This window comes from Scardinius erythrophthalmus (assembly GCF_964197995.2).
Source record: "Scardinius erythrophthalmus genome assembly, chromosome: 13".
Taxonomy (NCBI): Eukaryota; Metazoa; Chordata; class Actinopteri; order Cypriniformes; family Leuciscidae; genus Scardinius; species Scardinius erythrophthalmus.
This window is the reverse complement of record NC_138233.1, coordinates 12,861,033-12,888,694: the sequence shown is the minus strand read 5'-3', so window position 1 is coordinate 12,888,694 and position 27,662 is coordinate 12,861,033. Positions and strand designations below refer to the sequence as shown.

General features: G+C 36.2%; 1 protein-coding gene across 1 annotated transcript in view; it reads left to right on the top strand.

Annotated features, from left to right (window-relative positions):
- The window catches only part of lingo2 (leucine rich repeat and Ig domain containing 2), a 303,604-nt gene that overhangs the window by 53,029 nt on the left and 222,913 nt on the right, over nucleotides 1–27,662 (top strand). The window contains exon 2 of the mRNA XM_081382888.1: nucleotides 3,343–3,400. The gene's annotated coding sequence lies outside the window, so the exon portion shown is untranslated. The remainder of the gene's footprint in view (nucleotides 1–3,342; nucleotides 3,401–27,662) is intronic.

Sequence of the window (27,662 nt, the reverse complement as noted above, 5' to 3'; positions counted from 1 at the left end):
GTGCGCGCGCGCGTGTGTGTGTGTGTGTGTGTGTGTGTGTGTAAAAGTAAAAAAAAAAAAAAAAGGACAGAAGAGGAGAAGAAAAAAAGATGGAATGAAGCCATTAATGACTTGCAACTGTGTTCAGGTTATATAACTGAGAGAAAGACATGGAAACTAATGTTACATAATGACAAACTTTTCACTCCTGTTAACTGATAGCAGAAAAGCTTACACATACAAGCAGATACACTGTTCATTAGTCTGATTTACGGTTGGCTCCTTACCAGAGTTTTCTGCTTTGGTACAGTTACCGCTATATTTCCTTGCTATTGATATCGTGATACTGAACAGATGGTACTGTAAATACACTACTGAATATGTGTGGGATGCAGGGTCATTGAATTACCAAGTTTTTATCTATTTAATAGCATATAAAACTGAATATAATGCCATGATGATTCATGTGCTTCAGCAAATTGTGTTTCCAAATATATTCTTCAGATATTCCAGGAAATAAACATTACCGTAATGAAAAAGAATTCCATCCGTCCATCTACAGTATCTGTGCGTGCTGAATGAATCACTGTGTTTGAACAAATCACTTCAGTAAATGATTAAATGTCTCACTCATGGCATCTGAAATTGCTCACTTCCCTACTGTATAGTAGGTGAAAAACAGTATGTGACAAAATAAATATGTTCGAATTCACGGTACTCATAAAAGAGTGGGCAAAAAATACTGGATGACCTTCTACTTCCGGCGAGGAAGTCTGCATATGATGGACACTGTACTATCCCATAAGGCCACGGGAGAGGATCTGTCTGTAGGTGTGTTTGACTTCAGATGCGGCTGGATGAAACCGATAGTTGCAGCTTGCAGTCGGAAAGGAGCTGAAAACGGAGACATGCTTCCCGTACTGGTGCACGTGCTGTATTTGCATACTTTATCACGGCTGAAGTGAAATAAATGCAATATTTGTCAAATACACAGATGTTTTAGAGACATTTTCATTTAATGCTTTATTTACTGCTTAATACAGCGTCTGTTTTTACAAGAATAAAGTTCAACATAAGCCCATACTATTTGGAATGCCAATGAATTGGGGTCTATGGATTTTATCAGTTTTATTTTGATAAACATGACACAATATAACATCACGACTACAGGAAAAGAGCTTTTACTGTTATAAAAATACAGATTTGTGAGCATTAGTGGAACTGAAGGTGTCAGAATAAACACGAAACACACGTGATCGTTGTCATGTGGTAAATCTGGCCAATCGTGAAACAGCTGTGTCATCGTCAAAGCTTGTGTAGCCATTCTTGAGACAACCATCTGCTCTCAAATCGCTCTCTTTAAAGCCATACTGTACGTCACAGTGATGTGGCATTAGCGCTGTCTTAAGTTGGCCAACGTTTCTAGCAGATCTGTTTGTGTAGCGCCTCATGAAGTCGAACAAGCCTAATGACAGTGAAGCGATGCAACTGACACTGTAGGTCACGTGATGAGGGCAACTTGGCAAATGTAGTCCAGATTACATTCATACACACATTCATACTATATGGAACGTCCTTTTTAGTGGTTGTGAAGTAATTACTTATTCAAAATAAGTACCTATTTTGTAGAGAGTAGAGAGAGTCCGCGATTTCAGACGCAGCCCATTAACGTATGAGCGAGTCATTTTTGAATGATTCAGTTTAATGAATGAGTAAATGACTCACCCATTAAGAGTTGTATTAGTTAATTATCGATGTAACCTGCAGAAAGAGTCAAAACATTATTATGCATGAACATTCATTATATAAAGTGCACTTTATTTTATCTGTTGCATAACCACTTTAAATCTGTAGTTCTGCGATATTCTTTTGTGCCAGAATATTGCACTACCCTAGACTCGTCGCTTATCAAGCTCTCACAAACTTTGTCTCTGTTGCTGTCCTTCAACTTTCTATGCCCTCTCCCTTTTAACACTCCGAGGAACCTACTCACCAATTCCATGTGTTCTAATACCCAAATCTTTTCTATATTGCAGTCACTCACTGCCAGCTTCAGACTGACTCAAAAGTTAAGATCTGTCCTCTGTGTCAAAAAGATTCCTCCTGAATGAAACGCAAGGCATCACTTCCATCGTAATACATGCTTTTTATAGACCTAATAGTCTGCTTCTTTTTTTTCCACTTCTACCTACAGCTTACTCTATTGGTTTATTTCAAATATAACAATAACATCAAAGAGACATGCTTTTGTCTAGGAAGTGCATATAAAGAAGCCTGCCATCCACTATCACTGAAAAGTAGCTCAATAGGCTGGATCTATCAGATGCTTAAATTGGTTTACCTTTAATGAGAGAGGGGAATTTCATTTCTGATAAATGCCTGAGGAACATGTACCTGTTGTAACGATGTTGATAATAAAAAAAAAACTAGGGCATAAGCAGCAGTGTGGAGATAATGTTTCAGGTTATTTTCATGTGAAATGGATTGCGGTGGCTGACAGGAAACTATTCCTGACAATAGTTTGCAAATAGAGTTGTGGCATTATTACTGAGGCTTTGCAAATCCTTTAACCTACACTTAAAGTTCACAATCTGCAGTTGCTACTGAATTTATGAATATTTGAACAGATAAATGGTTCAGTTATTTTCTGAACGGAACATAGTGACTCATCTCTTCTGCGTTGTTGTATGATTTCTTCTATAAGATGTTTCTACAAATGGTTAATAGATGTCCATGAACAGAAATTGTTCACCTGAGAAGGTAAACATAGCAACAATGTACTGCTTGAGTACTTTTTGTTAATTTTTGTTATTAAACAGAACATAAATAAAATAAATAAATGTTGTCATTATTTATGACTTAATTAAAGATTTTACTAGTTTATCACAAACCTTTACTGCATTATTTAAAATCTCGAAGCTAGTTTACCTTTGGCTTACTGTTTGGAGTGCAGTGACTGACTGGATTCCATTGTTTAGTTTTATTGATCCTAATTTTAATTGATCCTAATTCCCCATTTTAAACTCTTCTTCTTTTTTTCCCTCTTATGACATTTTTAAATACAATAACAAATGTTAATTTGTTAACTAACCCGCCCCCACCCCCACCCCCCCCCCTTTCTTTTTCCCTGCAACCTAAAGCACTTTCCATTGTTCTCACTCTCTGGTTCTGTCATAATCTACGTCATCTAATGAGTGAAGCACAGCTCACCGAGCATCACACACCATCTTTGACTTTGAAATGACAAGATTGCTTACAATGTTGTTGTTTTACCTTCTAGTGATAATTAAGTGATTTCTACTGTTTAACTCTGAATGTTTTCCTCTTCTTTATTCTCTCTTTTTTTTTCTGTTTTCCTTGTAGGCCATGGACATTGCCTCCTCTCTAGGCTGACCATGCCAAACGGTTCTGTTTTAGTGTGGTAAGTTACCTGTAGCGAATCAACTCAAATGATTCTGGTCATGAAGAATAACTTTTTTGTTCTATAAGATTACTTACTTGTAGGCTAATCAACAATATAAAGCTTGTAGCTTAAGATCACATATTTAAGAGGCTTTGTTCGATGAGCAGCAGACAGAGACAATCAAGCGTATAATGGGTTTTTAATAAATGAAACGGTAACACTTTAGAATATTGTACCTTCATTAATGAATAATTACACAGGAACACAGAGTAACGTATTATTAACATTCTAGTAACTACTATTAACTAACAAGAAACTCTGATTAACAAATTAGTAAATAATAGCGCTCAGATGAATGTAGTAATTCATTATTATCTCATCAAGAACTTACATTGGATTTGGATTAGATTCTGACAGACATTGGATTTGGGCTCTTTTTAGAAGATAAGTTTGATAAGTTGGAGGGCGGAGATTGGGCACTTTTTCAAGAAAATGTGTCTCATGCTTAAAGATAAAAATTAACAAGAGGATGGAAAAAAAACTGTTTGGTTTTCTTAAAGTCAGCATTCAAAACAATTAAAAGGTAACATTTTCTTTCAATAGTTCACTTTAGACATTGTACTAGCTATAAGTAACTTTCCAACTACATGCCAATAGCAGTCATTGGAATAATAATAGACCATCTGCTAAAACCTTCATTTTGATGGTCTCCCAATAGATATTCTACTGACTATAAGAAATATATAGTGCAAGTATATCAAGTCAAGTCAAGCCACCTTTATTTATATTGCACTTTATACAATACAGATTGTTTCAAGCAGCTTTACAGTGACAACAGGAAAATGATTCAATGATGCAAACAGAATTCATTCCGGCTTTATACAGCATCTCTAAAAGAAAATAGCATCAATTATTAAATTAGTTAATTTAATCTGTAAAGCAGTTCTGCAGAAAACAGTGATGTCATTGTTCAGCTTTGTTCAGTTCTCATCCAATAGTGTTAGTGCAGTCAAATAATATTGTTGGAATATTAAGCAAGCCAGAGAGGTGACATTTCAAGGAACCCAAATCAGGAGACAGAGTGGAGAAAAAAAATCCTTGGGAGAAATCAGGCTCAGTCTGGGGGCCAGTTCTCCTCTGGCCAACAAACAAACACTGTGTCATCATGATTCAGGCTGCATCACAAGTCAGAAATCAGATTCTGGATTGGTAGCATTCAAATATTTCATCCAGCTCCTTTTGCTTGAAGATCGGATTCATCACACAGGTATGGAGTATTTTCTACTAGCCCTAACCCTAACCTAACTGTCTTGTATAATACTCCGTATAATAGTGTAATACTAATAAATAACCCTAACCTAACAGTCTAGTATAATACTCTGATTAGTTGACATGTAGTTGCAAATTAATCAGAGCTAGTTGACATGTAGTTGCTTATAAGTTAGGCCTACTTATAGTTAGTAGAATGTCTAGAGTGGATTATCGGATAAAAAATACACTATTTATTTTCTTAATGCACATTCCTGGTCTTATTATTGAATGATTCATCAGTTTTTATTATTCCAAAGAAAAAGTAGTTTTTATTGTTAATCATTTGTCAAAATGTGTTCCTCTGATACAAGTTTCCTTTCCCACTGATGCCACTATAGGCTGTGCAAACTATTGGACAGTGCAAATAGTTATTTAGGCACTGATTTTGCCAACCCACATTGCACCCTGACTGCATTTTGGTATGTCATCTACACTGGCAAGAGGTGCGACACAGCGCGTCAAAAGCAAATAGTGCCCCATTATCTTTTCACTGCTGCCGTAGCAGTTTCAAATAATGTAAAACTAGCATGTTTGAAATGTTTACACATTTTTCCCTATGTGACATCTGTTTTCTTAGCTGCAGATATGAACTGATAATCGTACTTATATTGACTAGTGCTGGCTACTTGAAAATTCATATTTCATGATACTGTTTACACTGGACGCGGCACAGCGCGACACGATGATGAGTAGCGGCTACTACACGCGATTACACGGAGGACAAATGATTTGCACATTCGCTTTTCCTTTATATAGGACTTAAATAAATGTCATGTAGAATAGGCTACCAAAATATAAGCCCAAATGACCACCCGCGATGTAAAAGTACGAGCCTCAGCATCAGCTTGTGCTGGGGTTGGATGCTGCACATAAAAATCTTGCCATGCTGAAAAATACATCTATGCATTTAGCCTACTTAAGATGCCGTAAGTTACTTTTACCATAAAAAACTATTAAGTCTGATTCATATGAAATTTTATTATTGATGTGTGATCAAGTGTTTTAACTGATCAATAAATGCATATCGCTTGTCTGCCGGGCATATTTCACTTTTAAATGGAATGCAACAACCTGTCACACGCTTAAAAAGAACCCACCTATATATATATATATATATATATATATATATATATATATATATAAATATCTTCTCTACAAACAAAGGGAACACTTCCTATTTGAGCCAATGCAGATGAATGATGAATGAGCAAAGTTATTTCAGAGCAAGATCACCCGAGTGTAAAGCCAAACGTGATTGGTTGTAGCAAGAACGTGCTACGATTGGCCAGCACAGTGTGGCCGCCATTTGATTGGCTTGAGTAAACAGTGGGTGGAGTCCACTTATTTGTGGATTTATCTGTACGTCGACGCTAGAAGTGTTTCAAAATCCACAGTTGTGTCAGGGGATTTACAAATGCACAAGAAGCTATTCACAAATGTGTGCAGCGATTTACAAATGCACAGAAAGCGGTTCACAAATAAATTTCAGGCAGAGTTGTGTTTGTAAATTAATAAAACATTGTAAATATTATTTTTTTGCAAATCTCATTTTATTTAGTTGTGAATTTTATACATTTTTGTGAAACTCTTTATATTTATTTGTGGATCTTAATCTATTTATTTGTGAATTAGATTTTTTTTTTTTTATCTCTTTACATTTATTTGTGAATAGTAATCTATTTATTTGGAATAATGCAACCATTCTAACTCCATACTCATCTCCTTATACTCAAACTATTAGTTAAACAAAGTAACGTTTTGTGGCAATCTGAAGATTTATTTCCAAGTGTGCTGTAAAATCACAGTAGGTTATATAATTGGGTTGTGTATTTCTTTGTGGTGAGCAATGCAACTTTTATATTACAGAGATCTGAAACACGCTAGCTGCTGTCTTATGAAGTCTATGACAAGCTGACAAAAAGAGTGTACAGGTCTGTTTATATGTCATTTATTCTTTGTGTTAGCTCAAGACTCAAACAATATTGGACTTCATGACAGAGCAAGAATTTCTTCAAACACACTTTTTTGCCTTATGTCAATTTTTAAACAGTGTATTGTTTGCTAGTGTGACATGTTGTCTCTGAGTCTTTGTGAAAAAGACAAGCAGATGTGACTTCATGGACACACACACACACACACATACGCACACCACACACACACACTTAGACTTCAATAAGATATCAGATGAAAAATGCACAGACATTTGCTCAAAGGCAAAACACAAATGAATTTCACTCTCACCACCATCTCGCTCCTTATTTACGTCAGAAAATGAAGATGAATTATGCCACTGGGCCAATGGTTATTTATTTAAGCGCAATAAAGCAAATGCGTATTCACAGCAACTCCAAATCACATTCTCTGTTCTCATCGGCCTTGGGCTCTCTCATGCTCCCAAACACAAGGGGTCATAAAATGATACAATGAGACAAGAACGCACATGTTTGTAATGCATTACACCGAGGCAATGATTATCCACAGAATCTATGTTATCATTTCATACTGACACTTAATATTTCCATGCCCCACCTCACAAGAAACATCTCCTGCCTGCCACCTGAGCTGTGTTTGGCTTCACTGAGCATGTTGCATCATGTTCTGACATGCGGGGCTCGTAGGATTGATAGGAAAAACCTGAAGCTGATGGTTGATAGACATTGGAGGAAGTCAACACTGAGACTAATCCAAGCCATTGTGCATCAGCAGATAAAGAAAAATTGAGGAAATGCTGCCAGTGCTCTGTTAGGGAGAATGCTGGGATATCAACTACGGTAAAGGTCCCAACTGTAGCTAAGAATGATTTATTTATTGCTTTTTTTCTTCTTCTTTTATCTCTCTCTTTTTCTCTCTGGAAGTTTGTCGATTCCGACGAGGATGATGCAATTGTAATAATATTCCACAATATTACTGTTTTTTACTGTATTTTTGACTAAATAAATGCAGTCTGTGTAAGCATAAGAGACGACTTTCAAAAACATAAAAAAATCTTAGCCATCCCAAACTTTTTAATGGCAGTGTGTGAAAAAAAATAAGCATAATATAAATAAATAAATAAATAATATATATATATATGTGTGTGTGTGTGTGTGTGTGTGTGTGTGTGTGTGTGTGTGTGTGTGTGTGTGTGTGTGTGTGTGTGTGTGTGTGTGTGTGTGTGTGTGTGTGTGTGTGTGTGTGTGTGTGTGTGTGTGTGTGTGTGTGTGTGTGTGTGTGTGTGTGTGTGTGTGTGTGTGTGTGTGTGTGTGTGTGTGTGTGTGTGTGTGTGTGTGTGTGTGTGAGTGAGGCGCGGGCGCGATCGAACAGTGGAAACATAAAAACATACTCCGTCATTTTGTTCATACAGGACATTATACAAACTGCAAAGTGTTTACTTATTTTTGTCCTCAAACAGAGGACTAAACTGTTTATTTTAAGTTACACATTCTACATTGATTAAAAAACACAATCAAATGTGTTTTAATGGTAGTATTCTTTTATACAGAAATAAATTATTTATAATTCAAATGAGAATAAAGTTAGTGTTGATTCAAATTTTAAGGAAAACAAATATATTGATCTGAAATTTAGCAAATTAATTTTAAATTCATTCAGGTACAATTACCAAACATATCTCAATGTCTTCATTAATTTAATTAATAAACGAATTATATAAAACTATTGTCAATGCACTGCAAATAAACTGGTTCTATGCCTTTACTTTATTAATAAAACTTATTGAAAAAATACAAGGCTTAAGACATTCATTTTCCTTTGGTGGTACAGCCTGAGACCGAACCGTGATGTCTGAACCGAGGTATGAACCGAACCGTGACTTCTGTGTACCGTTCCACCTCTACATTGAATATGTGTAATTATTTCCTATAATGAGAACTTAATTCTTCAAATTCCAAGAAAAAAAAAAAGATTTTTAAATTGCAAAAATCCATGGGATTACCTGAATTTACAACTATATAATGCATTTGTTTATGCAGACTCTGCAATATATATATATATATATATATATATATATATATATATATATATATATATATATATATACAGGACCTGTATTTTGGTCTGTTCCGTTTAAATGTATTCATGCATGGAACATTGTGTTAAACAATAATATTTGTTTGTATCCTCTTATTAACGAAGGGATGTAGACCATTACTAACACTCAAGTGTTACTGTGTTTGCGTTAAAAGCTCTTAATCCCATATGCTGGTTTGTTCTCAAATTGACTGTTATTATTGTAAATTTCATCAAAGATAATAAATTCATGCTGAGATAATCCCTCTTACAATGAGACACTAATCAGGTAGTTCAGCCTCCCTAATCAAATAGGGTTTTATTTTTCGCTCCTTGTACCAGCATCTATTTCACAGGGGAATACATGGATTTACCTATTATATTATGTTCTCTACAAGCCCTATTGCGCCACTTCCTCTTAAGGTTACCCACGATGCTCTGAGACATCTTAAAGGGGAAGGATCAGGCTCTGATCAGATGCCATGAGGTCAATGGCATGTCACAGTGAAAATATCCCCCCGGCGTTTTCTGTAATTCTCTCCAAGTGTCTTTCCTTTGTGCTGACAGGGTGGGAGAGCTGGAGGAAAGCCTCTTAGCTTTTCACAGATCCACACAAACCTAGACAGATAATGTGTCTTTTTGGCGAGAAGCAACAAAAGGTCCTGGCACTTATTTATTATTTCATTCTACTGTTGGTCTACTCAACCCTTCTTGCTATTTGTCATGGTGAGAAAACACCATTGTCGTAGACGACAATAAAAAAAGGACAGCGTTGCTAACTTATGTGGCTTATGTCAGGACAAGTTGTCAAAAGTATTACAACTATGTCTGGAGATAAAGTATATAAGTTGTAACCCTTCTATTTATTGTTGTTTTTGAGGATGTCAAAAAAAAAAAAACACTAAAATGGAGACAGTAGAAGGGTTAATGTTATGTTTGATGATTCTTACATATTTCTCCACACTGCAAGCAGATAGCATAAATACACAGCATTTATTTTGCAGACACTCATTATCTGCCACTTAGATGGCAGTTGTTAACAAAGCTCTGTATGAAAATTGGATACTGTGTACAATTTAATTCTTGTTTATCCTACTGTGCACATAGTTTGCCTTTTTTATAGTTCTAATTCATCCATATTGAAGAGATTCTCTCTGTTAGCAGAAACTAAGTTTGTTTCAGTGGTTGTTCTTGTATGTTTTCATGCATTATCAATGTATAAGTAGATGATGAAAATCTTTTTAAACAAATCTGCTGGATCTCTCCCCAGCAAAGCCATCTGTTCCACCAAATGTTATTTGTATCTTATCAGCCATTAGTACCACATGGAACCCATTTTTTAAGTTGCTGTGAAGTGATATCTGTCAGTGTTTTGGAGTTCTCACTAAAGAGATCTGACTTTAGTGTGAATTGCACACTGGAACTTGGTTCAGACAGGCAACAAAAATGTGATTTTTTGTTAATATTAGTATTTTGCCATCTCTGACTCAAATTTGTAGTTGTGTGAACAGGAACACACACACAAACATGAAATCCAATGTTTACAAATCAGATGCATCTCAGTTTGAATGGAAAAGTTTTTTATTTTGTAATTTTGTATGCAATGCATTTGTAATGTTATACAAAGTATGACATTTTCTGCCACTTTCTCAAAGTCATTATTTTTTTTTTTTTCTCGTTCATCATATGGAGAGCTATGTGACATTTATTGTACAGGTCAGTAATTTAATTTTTGACCTTTATGTGCTCTCATGCACCTCAGCACCGTGGCAAGATGTCATGTTAGACATTAAAGGGGTCATATAATGGTACATGCACTTTTACAAGTTGATTGTACTGTGTTGTGTTGGCAGTGCCTGTACACAACCATCATAAAATGATAAAAATCCATCCAGTGTTTTTTTTTTAATCTCCTTATATGTTTGAACCTCTCTGAAATCAAGCCGTTCGACCGTGTGACGTCAAACGGTCGGACGCCCCTCCCACGATTGTGATTGACAGCTGCAGCGTTTCAACACACACCCGCCCTCGCTCATGAGCGAGCTGTCAATCATAGTCCGCGCGTCATTGTTGATACCCTCACTGGAGCGCTGTCTATGAGCATAATGGCGTCTGCGATTGTTCTTCGGTGTAATAAGGAACACAGCAGTCATTTGAATGTTCCTAAATCTGAGCCATTGAAGATGCAGTGGCTGAGTTTTGTTTTTGAAGCGATATGCCCAAAGGATTGACGCGGGGATTCCCTCACGGGGATTCCCCACGATCGTCTGTGCTTTCCTGTTTGCGTGAATCATTTCACATCAGACAGCGTTACAAACGAGAAAAAACGGATCGGTACCAACGTGTTACTGCTGAACCTCCAGAAGATGTGAGTGTAATGTTTTATTAACCTTTATATTAGTATTTATATTAATCTTTGCAAATTTGCAAACCTTGCTGCACGCTTCATGATGAATGCATCTAAGGTTTACACTCCGGGTACATTACGGCATGTTTTCTATGTACGACGTTCTCAATATAATTCATAATCCCACGTTTATAATGAACAACGCGTGGTTATTGTGTTAGAATTGGTGTACGCACAGAACAGAGGGGCGGGGTGAGCAAAGCTCATTATCATTTAAAGCTGTATGCACTGAAACGGCGTGCTGAAAACAGAGCTGTTTTTGAGCAGGTAAAATTAGTGTTTTCTTACAATACTAATGAGAATTTTTAATTAAAGTATATTACAAACTTTTAATTTAGACCCTAAAGAATCATATTAGCTTGTACAAAAATGGCATTATATGACCCCTTTAACAGAGGAAATTTCCTGTTGTCACTCTTTCCACACTGATAGTGACACTCAGTCATTGTATGAGAAAGTCTGACTACAATGTCTGAACAAAGAGATCAGATTTCATCATTTGCAAAATGACAGATTGGACAATCTGCTATTGCTACAGAAAACAAAAACACTACATTTGTGTGTGAAATAACCTGCCCTTGAAAAAGCACTTAAATGAACATAAGCAAGTAGAAGACTTCATAAAACATTTGACTTGGTGTAAAGGCATTAGGTTGATGTACATTGAGAGAGTTAGATAATCATATAGTATAGTATAAGTCTGACTACAATGTCTGACTTGGTGTAAAGGCATTAGGTTGATGTACATTGAGAGAGTGTACATTTGACTTGGTGTAAAGGCATTAGGTTGATGTACATTGAGAGAGTTGAGAGATGTACATTGAGAGAGTTAGATAATCATATAGTATAGTAAAAGTCTGACTACAATGTCTGAACAAAGAGATCAGATTTCATCATTTGCAAAATGACAGATTGGACAATCTGCTATTGCTACAGAAAACAAAAACACTACATTTGTGTGTGAAATAACCTGCCCTTGAAAAAGCACTTAAATGAACATAAGCAAGTAGAAGACTTCATAAAACATTTGACTTGGTGTAAAGGCATTAGGTTGATGTACATTGAGAGAGTTAGATAATCATCTAGTATAGTATAAAAGGTTCTAATTTTATTTTATTCTACAACCCCAAATCCAGAAAAGTTGGGACATTTTGTAAAATGCAATAAAATCAAGCATGTGAGTTTTGTTTTTGTTTTTTGTTTATTATATTTTTTATATTCTCTTTACCCTTTATTTAACTGGCAAAAGTACCAAGAAATGAATTTCAGAGCTTTCACTGACCAACTTAAAGGGATTGTTCACCTAAAAATTTTAATTCTTTCATCAATCACTCACCACCATGTCGTTCCAAACCCGTGAGTCTTTCGTTCATCTTCGGAACACAAATGAAGATCTTTTTGATTAAATTTGAGAGCTTTCTGTCCCTCCATTGACAGCTATTGGGAATGCCCAAGCAACATTTGTTCATTGGCTCTTTGTTGGAGACTTTTATTTCTTCAGTTTCTAGTAGAAAACCAGACTGAGACAGGCTATCAGAAACTGTTCAGCAGTGACACTGAAGATAAGGATCTGCCTGTTGCTACAGGATGATGATATGCCCTCACTTGAATGACTTTGTTTTTTGTTGTTTTTTTTTTTTTTGGGGGGGGGGGGGGGGGTCTCTTACTCTACTCTTCTGTAAAAAATAATCAGCTAGATGCACAGATGTGTGTCAACATTTTACGTCCCTGGGCAAGCCAGCAGTCTGTGAAAGGATGTGTCATGATTTCGACACACTTGACTAGGGTTGTAGATGTATAGTGCGTGAGAAACATACAGGTGGTCTCTGGATGATTTCGATCATACTTAAGGCTTTTCTTGTCAAAATTATTTTGCATTAGCTTTTCAATGAATGTTTGGAAGCATAATGAAAGTGCTTTTGGATTGTGTTAGAAGTAGTGGGAAATTTGAAACCACAGTAGAAATGCATGTCTGTTTGTTCATATGTGCATGTGAACAAACTAGCATCTGGCCATGGAGTGAATATAAAGTGCATGTAATGTGGTCAATCTTGAGCTGTTAAGACAAACACTTTTGCCTCCTTAACATTTAAAGGAGCTGTATGTAAGAAATCTATTTCAATTAATCATAAAATGGCCCTGATGTGTCACCAGACATTAAGAAATCATGTTCATTTCAAATACTTATATCACTGACAACAGTAGTATGGCTAGGATATTGTCATTTAAAAAGTGGACTTGCAGCCCTCAACTGATGTTGATGTTGTCATTTTGTGTTTTGGCCTGACGCGCCGCCCTCCACCTATCGACCAATCACGAAGTCAGTAGTGTTTCGGCATCCGGGTTGCCAGCTCTGCTCTTACCTACCCTAACTCTAGTCGGATAAAAATGTCTAACGTTACTAAATCAAAAAAGACCTCGTTATAATTCAGAAATTCGTCGTGACAAAGTCCATAAATAAAAACAGAATTTGTATTGGAGATGCTTTTGAAAGATGGAGACGGCTGAAAATGGAGAAGAATTTGAACACAGACGCGACGTTGCTAATTTTCTCCTGGACAGGTAAGATTCATCTATGCTTGGCTAACTTGTACTTGATGTCAATGGACATTTCATATATTCATGACAGTCGAACAAAGTTATGCATGTTCTTGCCCGTTTCTCTGTCATTATGCGGAGACGCTGAGGAAAACAACAGAGACAGAAGCCTAACTTTACCTCAGAAAAAAAAAGATTCGTCATTTGTTCTTCACGTACAGTATATCGTGGACTAAGTTACTAGGGTTGCCAACTGTCTCGAATTAGGTGGGATGTCCCGTATTTGGGGCCTAATATATTTGTCCCGTGCGTGACCTCCCATGTCCCGTTTTTTGACAAGCTGATCTAACCACTGACTGATACAATAGCAACAGCAGCAGTGCTGACCACGACACTTGAGAATGATCACCGACACCTGTCATCATCCAATCACAGTTTTTTTTAATCACTGTTTTTAGACAAATCATTGTTTGATTTGCGAACATAATCCTCTGCCGTCTGGTTGCTTCCGCTTCAAGCCGGACTCGTCTCGCGCTAACGGTAATAACCTTTTACTGTCCACGTTTTGATTTCGGCAAAACAATTTTGGCGAATGCAAACAACGTGATTATTGTTCATGCCATGAGTCTAACATCCAGCCACGCAAGAAAACATGTAATCTACCTTAAGGAATAATATGCTCAAAAAACATTTCTGATTATTATTAATGTAAAAAAAAAGCCTTAGAAAGTAAATAGAAAGCTTTTGTAACATTATAAATGTCTTTACTGTCACTTTTGATTAATGTAATGCATCCTTGCTGAATAAAAGTAGGCAAATACTTTCTTTAATTTTTTTTCCAAAAAAATAATCTCCCAAACTTTTCAACTGTAAGCCTATATAATGTTAAAAAGCTTTCTATTTTAGATAAATGCTGCTATTTTGAATGATGGTTTGTTTGTAATGTGATTTTTTTTTTTTATGTATGACTTTTTGTATTTTATGTATGAATTAAATACATAAATAGGTAAAGCAATACAAATGTGTTCATGTCTGATAGCCTTTTAAACACATATTTAACTGCAGACACTGAAATGATGTACAGTTTTGAGTGTCCCTCATTTTCCTATAAATAACCACGATTGTCCTGTATTTTCCTTTTCTGAAGTTGGCAACCCTATAAGTTACACATGCTGCAAGTTGACCTGTATGACATTTGAAGCAGCCTACGTTTCTGCTGAATCCTGCAGCTTATCTGGCAACCTCGAGTCAGGGGGGAGGGGGAGGGGATACACCTCTCTACAGTATTTTTAAAGTGATTGCAGTACCAGTTTTGGCCACAATCCTACATACAGCTCCTTTAACCCTAAATAATTTAAATGAGTGGAAATCTCAGTGTCAGCATTTTCTCTCCTCCCTCTCTCCCCTTATATATATATATATATATATATATATATATATATATATATATATATATATATATATATATTATAATGCCTTTATTGTTGCTTATTAATTTAGTGTGTCCTTGCTTAATAAAAATATTTAAAGTTTTAAAGCAACCTTACTGACCCCAAACTTCTGTTTAGCATCCTCTTTACTGCATTCATTTCCATCCAATCTCTCTCTTTCCCACCGTCTGTCAGCATCTGGCACCTATTAACTCTCTCACAGGTCCCTCACTCCTCCAATGCATTTGAGCCATTTCACTTCACACAATTACAGTGCATTACCTGCAGTGCTTTCTCCATGTATGTTTGAGGAAGCAGGGACAGCCTCTGAGGAGTTTGGTAATGGATATGGTGTGCAGCCCAGCCTTCATCACATCACTAAACATGCAAACCTTGGACGAGAGAGTAACAAGGGACACATGAGCCTTTTTCTCAGTGTTAAGTAATAGCCAATGTACCTCCATGCCATACATTTTAGAAACAGGTAGAATCAGCTGACACCTACACTGACATAACATTGTGCAAAGTGCATTGTCACACCACAGTGACTGAGCTTTTGGCTGTTTAAGCACCATGGACAGCAGCTGAGAGCTTATTTCAGAACCACGGACAGCAACTTTTCAGTCCATTTTGTGACTGTGAGGGTGCAAAAAAAACACATCACATTTTTATGTTTCTAAGGAAACAGTGAAGAATGCAGTGTTTTTAAAGTATCTTTCTTCATTTAAACTTTAGTTAACAGCTTTTCATTTGTATTTTCTTCTGTAGTTGTGCCATATCTTGTAAATGTGTGTATTACCATTACTTTATCTTTGATCTGATGCTCAGTGTTTGTACACAGCAAACAACACAATTAATCAAAACATTCACTTAAGTCATGGCAACTCCCTCACATTTCTATTTTGCAATCTAGTTGCAATCAATCAAAGACATATAGACACCAAAGAGGGAAAACAGCATTAGAAATCGTTTTGCACTCTAGTATAAGCTGAATAAATAGGGCTATATCCATATTTAGGCAGTTTACACTGAAAAAAAAAATCTAGCTTGTGCACCTTTCAGAAGTGTACTGAGAATCCTTTTGAATAAATAGATTGAAAAAAAAGGATATATATATTTTTTTTTAAATCAATGAAATTTCTCTGGCATTTCTTTCTTTTTGCTGTATTGAAAACGTACCGAACCTGTCCTATCGAACCGAACCGTGAATTTTACACCCCTACTTATTACAGATATTGATCTACCTCAAAGTTTGCCTTGATAGTTCTACGTTTACACTTTCACATGGCACACATGTTGTAACATTTTATTTGTTCAAGTTTCTTTAACACTTACTTTTTTAGTATAAGACATAAATAAGATTTTTTTGTTTACATTTTATTTAGTTTTTGACTGCTTAAACTAATATAATAATGTGGATAAAAATAAACAAACAGTGGTTGAAACCAAACTTTTCTACTTGTCTTTAAAAAAAAAAAAAAAAAAAATTGGTACTGAACGATATGACACATAATATCGTAATATTATTCTGGGACAGTAACAGAGCCGAGGAGCTGCATGCTTGAGATTACTGAGGAGGAACTTTGTTCCTTTGTTAGACCTTTGTTTGTGTCTCCATATAAGTATATATATATATATATATATATATATATATATATATATATATATATATATATATATATATATATATATATATATATATATACACCTCGGTTCTGTTACTGTCCCAGAATGCATCATTCTAACAGCACTCTGACCACTCTATTACGTGTTTGTGACAGGAAAACTGCCCACAGCTTCCTCTGCCCACATCCTCTTGAGTTATTGAAATTCAGCTGTGCAGAGATAAAAAGCTGCTAGTGGCTCTCTCTGTATTCTCCAGAGACACCCCCACCCCCCACCCCCTTCTCCATTTGTGAAAGACTTGGATTTTTAATAACTTTCAATCCTTTCCTTTTTCTTTTTCTTTTTTTTTTTTTTATAGTCAAACTCTGTGAGGATATCTCTACCCCAAAGGTATTATTTTGGTTTCTCTCATGAGTTAGAGGGCAAGACTGGCTGAAAGTTTTACTAATGTAATTGAACAGTAAATCTTGCTGGCTTTTTTTTTTTTTACAGTGATATGATGAACAAATTGTCAGCAGCAGGTCTGGGATATATTTTTCTGTGGCCTCACAACATACCCATAATAATGTTAAACTTTGTCTTTAATCAATATGATTGTGATATAATCTAACAAATCCATACTGTAAAAAATAAATCCTGTCATTTTACAGAAAAAAAAAGAAAAAAAACACTGGCAGATGTTGCCAGAATAATTATGTAAAAATATAACAACAACAAAAGTAAAGATTTTTATAAAACATCATGTAAATCATTGTATCATTTAAAATTGTAATTTACAAAAAACCAACAGCCCTTTCCTGCTGAGTTAGCAAGGTCACGCTTGCTACTAAAATCTGTTTTGTACCTTTAACGTATACTGGCAACCACTAATAACACTGGTGGTTAAGAGAAAGGCCACATGATGAATTATAGTTCATCACAATTAGCTTTTCCATAATATGCAGGTAAATACTAATAAATAGAAGGTGCTCACATTGTCATGCACACAAATACAATATGGTATTTGTGTTCATGGTAATGACACTAAACTAATGCAATAAACATTAACAACATATGACATAACATACAACTCTAATGCATAACTGGTAACAAAAAACTAAGAAGAAATAATTAAAATTAAAAACCATCAATTGTGAAGCATCACACAGGGAATTCTGGGATTGTTAGTTTATGGCTTTTGACTAAATTATAAGATGGTTTGTTATTTTTTTACATCCAAAACATCCATTTAACAATATTTTTCTGTGGAATGACGTGGAATGTAAGGTTAGCTCTATTAGAGTTTTCTGTATATAGTATAGGGGGCCTACTGTTCAACAAATAACAGTGTTTTTTTTTTTATGTAGCATTTTTATAATCTTTCAATGTTACAATTTATTTATTTTATTTTATTTTTTTTGTAGTGCTGATTGTTGCTTTAAAGCCACAGTATGGAATTTTTCTCCACTAGGGGTCGCTAACCTCTTTACAATAACAAAGGCGTAGTTTGATGACGCAACACATGCTAAGAATTATGGATGTTGTCGTCAACGTCAAGCCGACCGATCGAAAAATGTTTATGGTTGACTGAATACATCGATGTTTTTATCATGACTGTGATATGAAGCAGTTCGGGATTGCTAAGAGACAGCAATCAGCTCCACACGCGATGCGAGCTCCCGCGGATATAAAAGGAATGGACATTTCATCCTACCGAACTACACGCGAGTGCAGAATTACTACTCACAGGTCAGTTTATTAGACAAATTAAACTTGTGAGGAAACGCAGCGCTGTTTCACTTGGTCTAACATTACACTATCACACTAAACTGCATTTGAATGTGTTGAGATGTATGTGTTAGTCTGTATGAGACTAGCAGTAAGCTAGATCAACATTAGAATAACATACAGATCATATTCTGACATTTTATCATTGTTGAACTATATAACATTGATTAGTTTTATGTAAATGTGCTCACCTGTTTAATAAAGTACATGTAGGAGCGGTCGAAGTCTCAGACGTGGAGCTCTCGTTTATATACTGTCTATGGGAGCTCTCGGCATCTCGAAAACACCGCGCTGATATTGATTCTCGTTTTAGTTCTCCTTTTTTATCCAAAGTCTGCTTGCCATGGTCCATAATGTTTGAACGAAACAACAACAGCGTGCAAATAGACATTGGGAACTCCACAATTGTCCTCGTCTGTCGCTTTGGTTAATCAGAGGGCTCTGCTCATAGCTCTGGTTACCATGGCAGTACGAGCAGAAATCATAGGCGGAAACCAGGGACAACTTAATTAAAATTAAAATTTCTCCTGGTTTAAAAGTTGTTGGAAACAGTCAGGATAATGTAAGTACACAACTAGAAAAAATATATAACATAGATATAGTGATTTTTGCTAATTTTAAAGCAAAAAAAGTTACATATTGTGCCTTTAACTTCAGCACTAGGCCATTGTAAATAAAAAAAATGTATTAGCTCTCATTATGGCCTGTAGTGGACATGCAGCATCGTCTGTTCTCAACCTACATGATGTCTGCATGACAGAATGGCAGTAGATAATTATTGGCTGCTGGCCCTCTCCAGATGTGAGATGGTGTTGATCCGCATTGCGCGACTCCAGCTGCGTGGCTAGGAAAGGGGTAGCTTCCATATGGTCCACTTCCTTCCCTGCCTGGATCAAGCTAGACGGACCGGGCAGATGGTATCACACACCGTCTGCCCACAGTCACATGTTATGTGTCTGCCAGCGTTAATTGGGCATGGGTCATTGCTTCCTCCAGTTGAAATGCAAGAGCTTAGAGGTTGAGGCTTTTTGCCACTGTATCAGTATCTAGAACATTAGATATGTTAGATGGATGGTGGCTCATCAGGGAAGAAGAATAAGAAGAAAGAGAGCAAGAGGAAGAAAAGGGCAGCAAATGTTGTGTAACAACTTTGTGACATCAGAGAAATGCCATTTGTTCTTGGAGTAGGCAGCTGTGCGTCTCATAGGAGCAGATATCTCACACTCACAGTGGGCTAATCAATGTTGACAAGGCATTTCAAAACTGGAGCGGTGAGTGGGCCGCATGTTCTAAAGTGATCAAATTGGCATGCTCAAGCTGAGCTGTGCTGTTTGAAGATGGCCTTTGATGAAGACTGCAGCATTGAGCGCAGGACTCTTCTGGGGACCCATTCAGCCACTCTACCCTGGATAGATTTATTTTTCTCTCTTTCTTTCTTCCTCTCTTTCTCCCTCTCGCACCCCTGTGATCTGTCAGGATAAATACTATGTGCTGTTGAGCCCCAACCTATTCCAAGATAAAAGTTTCAATTCTCTTTCTCAGTAAAGAGTGCTTCTTGTGCAGTTGGCTTTTTTGCAGGATAAAGAGCGAGGCGCTCCATTTTAAGTGCGAGACAGGTTTAATGCTGCCCCAGGCCCGGGTAAAGTGCTAGCAATAAGATTTAGACAGGCTGGGCTCCACTTGTAATCTGAGGCAAGAAAAACAGCTTTTCATCAAAGTGGATTTACAGTGCTTTCTGAGCTCAACGGAAAAATCTAAGAACCTGCTACAATGGAATAAGAAACTTGTTACTCCGATTACTAAAGTGCAAACAGGTGAGTGAAATACTGTACATTGCCATTCAAAAATCTGTGGTAATGTGCGTTAAATTGATCACTTGTGAGTTTGTGACAGTTAAAACATCTATGATGTTACATCAGATTTCTATTTCAATTAAATGCTGTTTCTATTCATCAAATAATAATACAAAAAAAATAATAATAAAATATCATGGCTTTCACAGAAATATTTAGCAGCACAAGTCTTTTCAACATTGATAATTATAAGAAATATTTCTTGAGCACCGAATCAGCATATTAAATTGATGCTGTAAAATCAGCTGTTCCATCACAGGTTTAAAGTATATTTATTTTCAATTATAATATTTCAAAATTTTCAATTATTCAAATACATGCAACTTTGGTGAATATAAGAGACTTCTTTTAAAAACATAAAATCTTACTGACCTCAAACTTTTGAACGAAAGTGTATGTTACTATAGAATACTGTAATTGTCAAAAGTGTAGATTTCCAAATTACATGCGGACCAGTTTCATACAGTAAGCAGAGTGTTTTAAGTAATTAAAAAAATTGAGTGTGAGTCTTACAATAAATAAGAAATGAATATGGATAAAGACACTGTACACATATGAGGTGGACAGTCTGAAGATCACCCAAAAGTCTCAAACCATTTAAATAGAAAAACTTCAGTTTAATCACTGCTGTGCATTTTTAAGTGAACTCAAAATAGTTGCAAAATAATAATATTAGGCCATGTCCACCAAAGGATTTTTAGCCAGCCCTCTTCTGAAAAGGCGGGGAAAATAACTGAAACTATAGTGTCAAATTTAATGGATAGAAGTGGATGCTGCACACTGGTGGTGGTTGAGGAGAGATCCCTTGATATGATTGTAAAGCGCTTTGGGTGTACAGTAGTACATATGAAAGCGCTATATAAATGCCTCATTCATTCATTCATTCATAGAAACATTTAAGAGTGCACATGGTAATGGTTGTTTTTATTTATTTTTTTATTTCTTCTACATTCATTTTCTTGAATGTAGCCAGGTGCAGTAAAATGAATTATTGACAGGCTTATTGTGAGCTCACAGTATGGTAATTGAAGACTAGAGTTGTATGCTTTAGTAGTCCACCAGCCTACTGAAAGCACTGATCAATTGCATGTATTTTCTTTTATTCATTTCATATTTTTTGGTTTATTCATGTCATTGTTGGTTTGATTATTTGTTCCATTTTACATGCAAGTCCTATGTGCACAGAACTGATGCAGAATTGACTACTCTGTGCTCTAGCTGATGCTGATGTAATGTTCAGCAGTTCAGAAGGAAAAACAATGCAAGGATCACCAATAGTGATTCTCACTCTCAACTGCTCTGACAAAGAGAGGACTGAAGATAATGGCCGGGTCCTTCAGAGATGAATTCACTATCCAATTTGGCACACGCTAATTCTGTGATTTGACAAATTATTGAAGCATGTCAATTACTGCATCCACTCAACCAAGCACAATGTATTCACATGTGCAGAATATCTAAATATTTTCCTTCTGGCTTCATTGAATTAAATGAAGTAACTTTCAGTATCTGTGAAATTTAACATCAGAAAGTAAATCAATGGCCTCTTGATACAAAACAAAGTACAAGTTGAATGGTTTGTACTGTATGGAGTGTATAGATACAGTATGAAAACCAGCATTCTCCATTAGCCCAGAGTAGTTGTTGAAACAGAAGTCTCATAGTGAGCATCTGTGGTTGAGTGTGTTTGCCATCTTTATGTGTGTGAACATCTTCCTGTCAGCCCTCTCAGCATTTAGCCCGGGGGACCAGTGCATTCACATGTCAGCCGGAAAACTGACAGCGAGAGAATGGCAGGTGCTCTAGAGCAGAAAGACATGCATTAAGTGTCTCACTAAAAATGGTGACCATGAATGCTGAACCTTGCCAGTTAGCTGTTAGAAAAGAAGGAAGAGGAGACAATGATTAGACAGATGGATAGATAGGTCAGAGTGATTTCTGAGCTGGAAAATGGAGGATTACCACAGCAATGTAATCACACCATAGTGGGAAGTGTAAAACAAATCTCTGTTTGAATCAGTAAAGACTGATTCAAACTAGAGTATCTCTGAATGATTCATTAAAAGAATTGACTCACAAGAGGGATTTGTATGTGAATCAGACTAGATTAGTCACACTGTTTGGTTTTGTGATGAAACTCGATAGAAACCTGGTTTCCTATCATTAGTAATTGAATGTGCTTTTGTGATTTTTATGAGGGTTTTTTTTTTAGGCCCAAGCCCTAAGGGCCAAAGGTTCCTATAGTTTTTCTAGGGTAATTTTTTTCCAACTTTTCAGGCATCTTTAGGGCACAAACTGGCTACGGTAAATTCAAACGATTTTGACAGTTCTTTTACATTTACCCCCTTTAAAAACATATTGCCTGCTGTACGTGGTTGTGGTGGTGTGGTGGCGCTGGGGCTTGGGTCTGTCCACGATGAATACAAGTTCATTTAATACAAAATTTCATTTAAAGAAAAATTATACTAGTGCAGCCTGCATAACAGGGGATGCTTTGGTTTCAATCTATTGTCTATAGTCCATATAATCTCTAGGGATATCATGTCAAACAGGGCGGAAGAGAGTTTGATAGGCCTTGTGTAAGTATACAGAAAGGGCGTAAGAAGCCAGGCTTTTGTTAGTGATCCTCTTGAGCTTGAGATAAGAGAGAATGGCAATTCTAAAAATCAATAAATAAATAACACAGAGAATGCTCCTTGCACAAAACGACAAAGAGTGAGGGAGAGGTTCGTATTAACGACTCCTCTCAGCTCTCTGTCTTCGAGGCTGCCTTGAACTACATTATTTATGAACAGGAGCACAACATCCAAATCAGGGCTTAAACCCATTTCTTCCTTCTCCCCCAGAGTCTGACACTGGTACCTTGGACAAGTAATTCAGAGAATGAAATATATCATTAAGGGTCATTCTGTTCCCCTTCCAATATTATTTCTCTGTACATAACTCTCATAAAGACGGCGTTTGCCTGTTAGGTTAGGGTCGGAGAGTGGGATCACAGGAGCTGTGCATACATTTCTCCCGGGAATTAAGAGATGAAGGTAGAGGCCAGCGATGGCACTTCCTGACGGTATAATCCATCAAAAGAGAGTGAGTTGTCAAACAGATCACCTGATGTGGTGGTGGAGATATAAAGAAAAAGAAAGAAAAAAGTGGTTTAGTCATTGTGTCGTATTGATTTTTTTTATGAAGCCTTACTCTTTGTGTGTTCTTTTCACAGATCAGTGTGAGTAAACAGAATGCTTGTTAAATTGGTCTTTTGCTAGAGGCTTTACAGAACATCCCAAAAGAATGAACTGAAAATTATATGTCAAACGAATAATGTATTTATGTAATGTATGTAGATAAATTTTGCTCTCAAAATATATTGGTCATTGACATTTTATTTTTCTGTTCATATTTTTGGATCATTTACACGCAGCTGTTTAAAACTATCAGATCCTAAACGATCAGATCTATACACAGCTTTTTCATAGACTTATGCCCTGTCCAAAAAAACCCACACTTGCAGTCTTGGCCACTTGAGAGTGTGTGTATGCGACCGGAAGTAAGTGCGCAATACTGTCTCAGGTCTTAAAAATGCCAAAGTGCAGTGCTCTTAATGCACACTAAACCCAAGCTAGTAGTACAGCTTCGGAGCGGTATTCGAGGCTAAGCGTGTCCCATAATGCATTATGTTCGGAAATCACAAGATGTCGAGGAAAACATTTCACTGTAAGTTCAATTAATTAGATATTGCATATAATTTGGTAGTAAAACATAGTTTGCACGTTTAATTGGTGCAATGATGAGTAGGCCATGTGTATTTTGTACAACATTTGCAACTGCTTTTTAACACTTAATTAGAAGTTAGTTACTTCTGTTAGTTACATAGTGACTACTGAACAGACATTTAGAAGTTTATTTTAAAATGCAAAGTATTGAGAAAAAAGAAGGGGAAAAAAAGCTCTGTAAACACAATGTTTTAAAGGCTTTAGCTTTAACATACTTATGCATAGTGTATAGAGTAATATTATATTCTTTATTCTTCATTTTAAAGGTAATAATGCACATTAATTGACGCGAGAACTTGGGTCCATCATGTAAATGTCCACAATTTTGTTATAGAGGCTCATTTTTATCTGTAGTCCCTATTTTTTATTTATTTATTTACTTAAAAATAAGGACATATGATAGTAAACAAGTTTACACGTGTGTTGTAGCTGTTTGATGGTAGTGCTTTGTGATTGTATTTGAAGTGTTTCCCCTCTAAAACTGCACTCTCGTTGTACTAATAACCAAGTCAGATTCTGACATATACTTCCATGGGTGAATAAAGTGATTCAGATTCTTCTGATGTTTTGTAGATTGTGACCTGCCGCGTATAAAAAGATGAAATACTTTTATCTGTGACTGATCGCTGCCTCTCGCTGTTTATTTATTCCACTCTCCCGTGTATTCCTCCCCATACACGTTTAGACTAATCCACCTCTTCACCAGAGTATATTTATTTATTTCTGGGTAAAACATGAATCAAAATGGATTCAACCCTTAGTAGCATAACAATTCAGCTTGTCTCTCGTTTTGACGTTCCCCACCCCCCACCACCATTTCTCTTTCGCTCGCGCTCTCTATTGACCTCCTCTCCAATCTCAACTCCCTTGCACTCCTGTATATCAGTTTGTTGAGAAGGCAATAAAGAGATGTGACGGTGGAGGCTGTGCACTCAGTGTTTGATTGTCAGGGCAGTGCTCCAGGGGAAGTGCAGGGAAATTATCTGAATATTCAACATGATAAGCACTAATTCATCTCTTCATAGCTACAATGTGACAGTCTTGGAAAACTGATAAAGAGTAGGGTTTTTTTTTTTTTTGAGTGAGAGTTAATTGCAAGCAAAGTGGAATAATCCATTAAGGGTAATTCTCTGTATTTGACTAAATCAGAAAAGGCTAATATATATATATTTACTCAGCCCAATAAAACATCCTCTTTAGCCATGACATTAATTAATGAGTACTTCTCTCATCTTGTATAAACATACGCATGAATGAATTTCAGTCTTTTACTTCAAATATCTACTGAATGGTTTTGGATGGATAAAGACATTTTGAGGAGAAGGAGACAAGCCGGTCTCTTTGTAATATAGAAATGGAAGTCCTGCATTTATGTATTTATTTTTATTAAAAAAAAAAAATTGATTGCTTGATTACTACTAATTGCCTACATATAAAATATCTGCTTGGAGGCAATACCACTAAGAGAAAATATTAAATCGAAATTACATAAAGATATCCTATAGATCTTTTCATAAATCTTATATTATTTTATTTTTTTAAATGTGATAATACAGCAGTCATTGTAAGTATAAAAAGTAATAATACAATTATGTGTAATTATTGAGTTTGCCAGTTGGTGAGGATGGCAATCATAGGACCCTAAATTTGGACACACTTAAAGGAACCGTATGTAGGATTGTGGCCAAAACTGGTACTGCAATCACTTTAAAAATACTGTAGAACGGTGTATCTCCTCCCCCTACCCCCTGACTTGAGGTTGCCAGATAAGCTGCAGGATTCAGCAGAAACGGCTGATTCAATGAGAGCTTCCAATGGCAAGTAACGACGAGATGTACACAGAAAGTTTTTTTCTGTTAATTATGTTTATGCTATAGATATTTTGATAAGTAATTATCTATTTAAAAAATGTACTAATTGTCATTAGTTAAATATAATCGTAAAGATTTATGCTGCTCGTAGCCTATATAATCGTAAAGATGTATGCTCGTATGTGACAGTATAATCGTAAAGATGTAACTTATGCTCGTATGTGACAGACAGAACGGTAGCTGTTAGTCTAACTTGTAACGTTAATCTGTCATTAATGTAAGTACAAGCACAAGCCTATGTCACTATGTGTAACCATAGATATCATATATGATATCTATGTGTGTAACCAATATCAAAGATACAGCTATTCATGAAGTGAAAGTGGCCAGCTGTATTTTTTTAATACCCTGCAGCACACGTCCATAACGCTAAAATATGTGATGTGAAATACAGGTCAACTTGCAGCATGTGTAACTTAGTCCACGATATACGTGAAGAACGAATGACGAATCATTTTTTCTGAGGTAAAGTTAGGCTTCTCAATTACGTTTCAAATTGCCATAATGGGCGTGCTAATGTTGTTTTCCTCAGCGTCTCAGCATAATGACAGAGCATACTCAGCATAATGACAGAGCATAGCATACGTCCACGTGAGCTAACATTACATTACTTTGCATGAACATGCATAACTTTGTTCGACTGTCATGAATATATGAAATGTCCATTGACATCAAGTACAAGTTAGCCAAGCATAGATGAATCTTACCTGTCCAGGAGAAAATTAGCAACGTCGCGTCTGTGTTCAAATTCTTCTTCGTTTTCAGCCGTCTCCATCTTTCAAAAGCATCTCCAATACAAATTCTGTTTTTATTTCGGACTTTGTCACGGCGAATTTCTGAATTATAATGAGGTCTTTTTGATTTAGTAACGTTAGACATTTTATCCGACTAGAGTTGGGGTAGGTTAGAGCAAAGCTGGCAACCCGGATCCCGAAACACTACTGACTTCGTGATTGGTCGATAGGTGGAGGGAGGCGCGTCAGGCCAAAACACAAAATGACAACATCAACATCAGTTGAGGGCTGCAAGTCCACTTTTTAAATGACAATATCCTAGCCATACTACTGTTGTCAGTGATATAAGTATTTGAAATTAACATGATTTCTTAATGTCTAGTGACACATCAGGGCCATTTTATGATTAATTGAAATAGATTTCTTAGATACAGCTCCTTTAAAAACAATAAAAAATAAAAAAAAATGTGTCAATGTAAATGAATTGGATAATAAAAACATCAAAGCAGGCATATTAACTACAGGTATAATTTATCATATTAATAATGGACATTCTGTGTCCAAATAAATCCAAATGTTCCTGTTATTTTTTTCTTTTTTTTAGTTTTGCCTCATTTTATATTATATTGTTTAAAAAATGTATAAATTTAATTTGTGCTGTCTTTCTGTAAATTAAATTAAAAGCCACAGAAGCACGTCGCTAAACTAGGGAATGAACTTGCGCTCCCTGGGCGGTTCGGCGCAAAAAAGGAGGCGTGTTACGGCGCAAACGTTCCTTCATGCTATTTTGCAGGTTTAGAAAACAATTGCGCCACTAACCAGGAAAAAATAGTTTAAACTCAGTGGCGCGTTGCGCATGTTATTCATATGCTATTTTAAGGGCGCATGCTTGGCCATAATCAATGTAGCGTGTGCACAACGCGCATACACTTTGATTCTCTCATCTACACAGAAGCAGCAGTTTT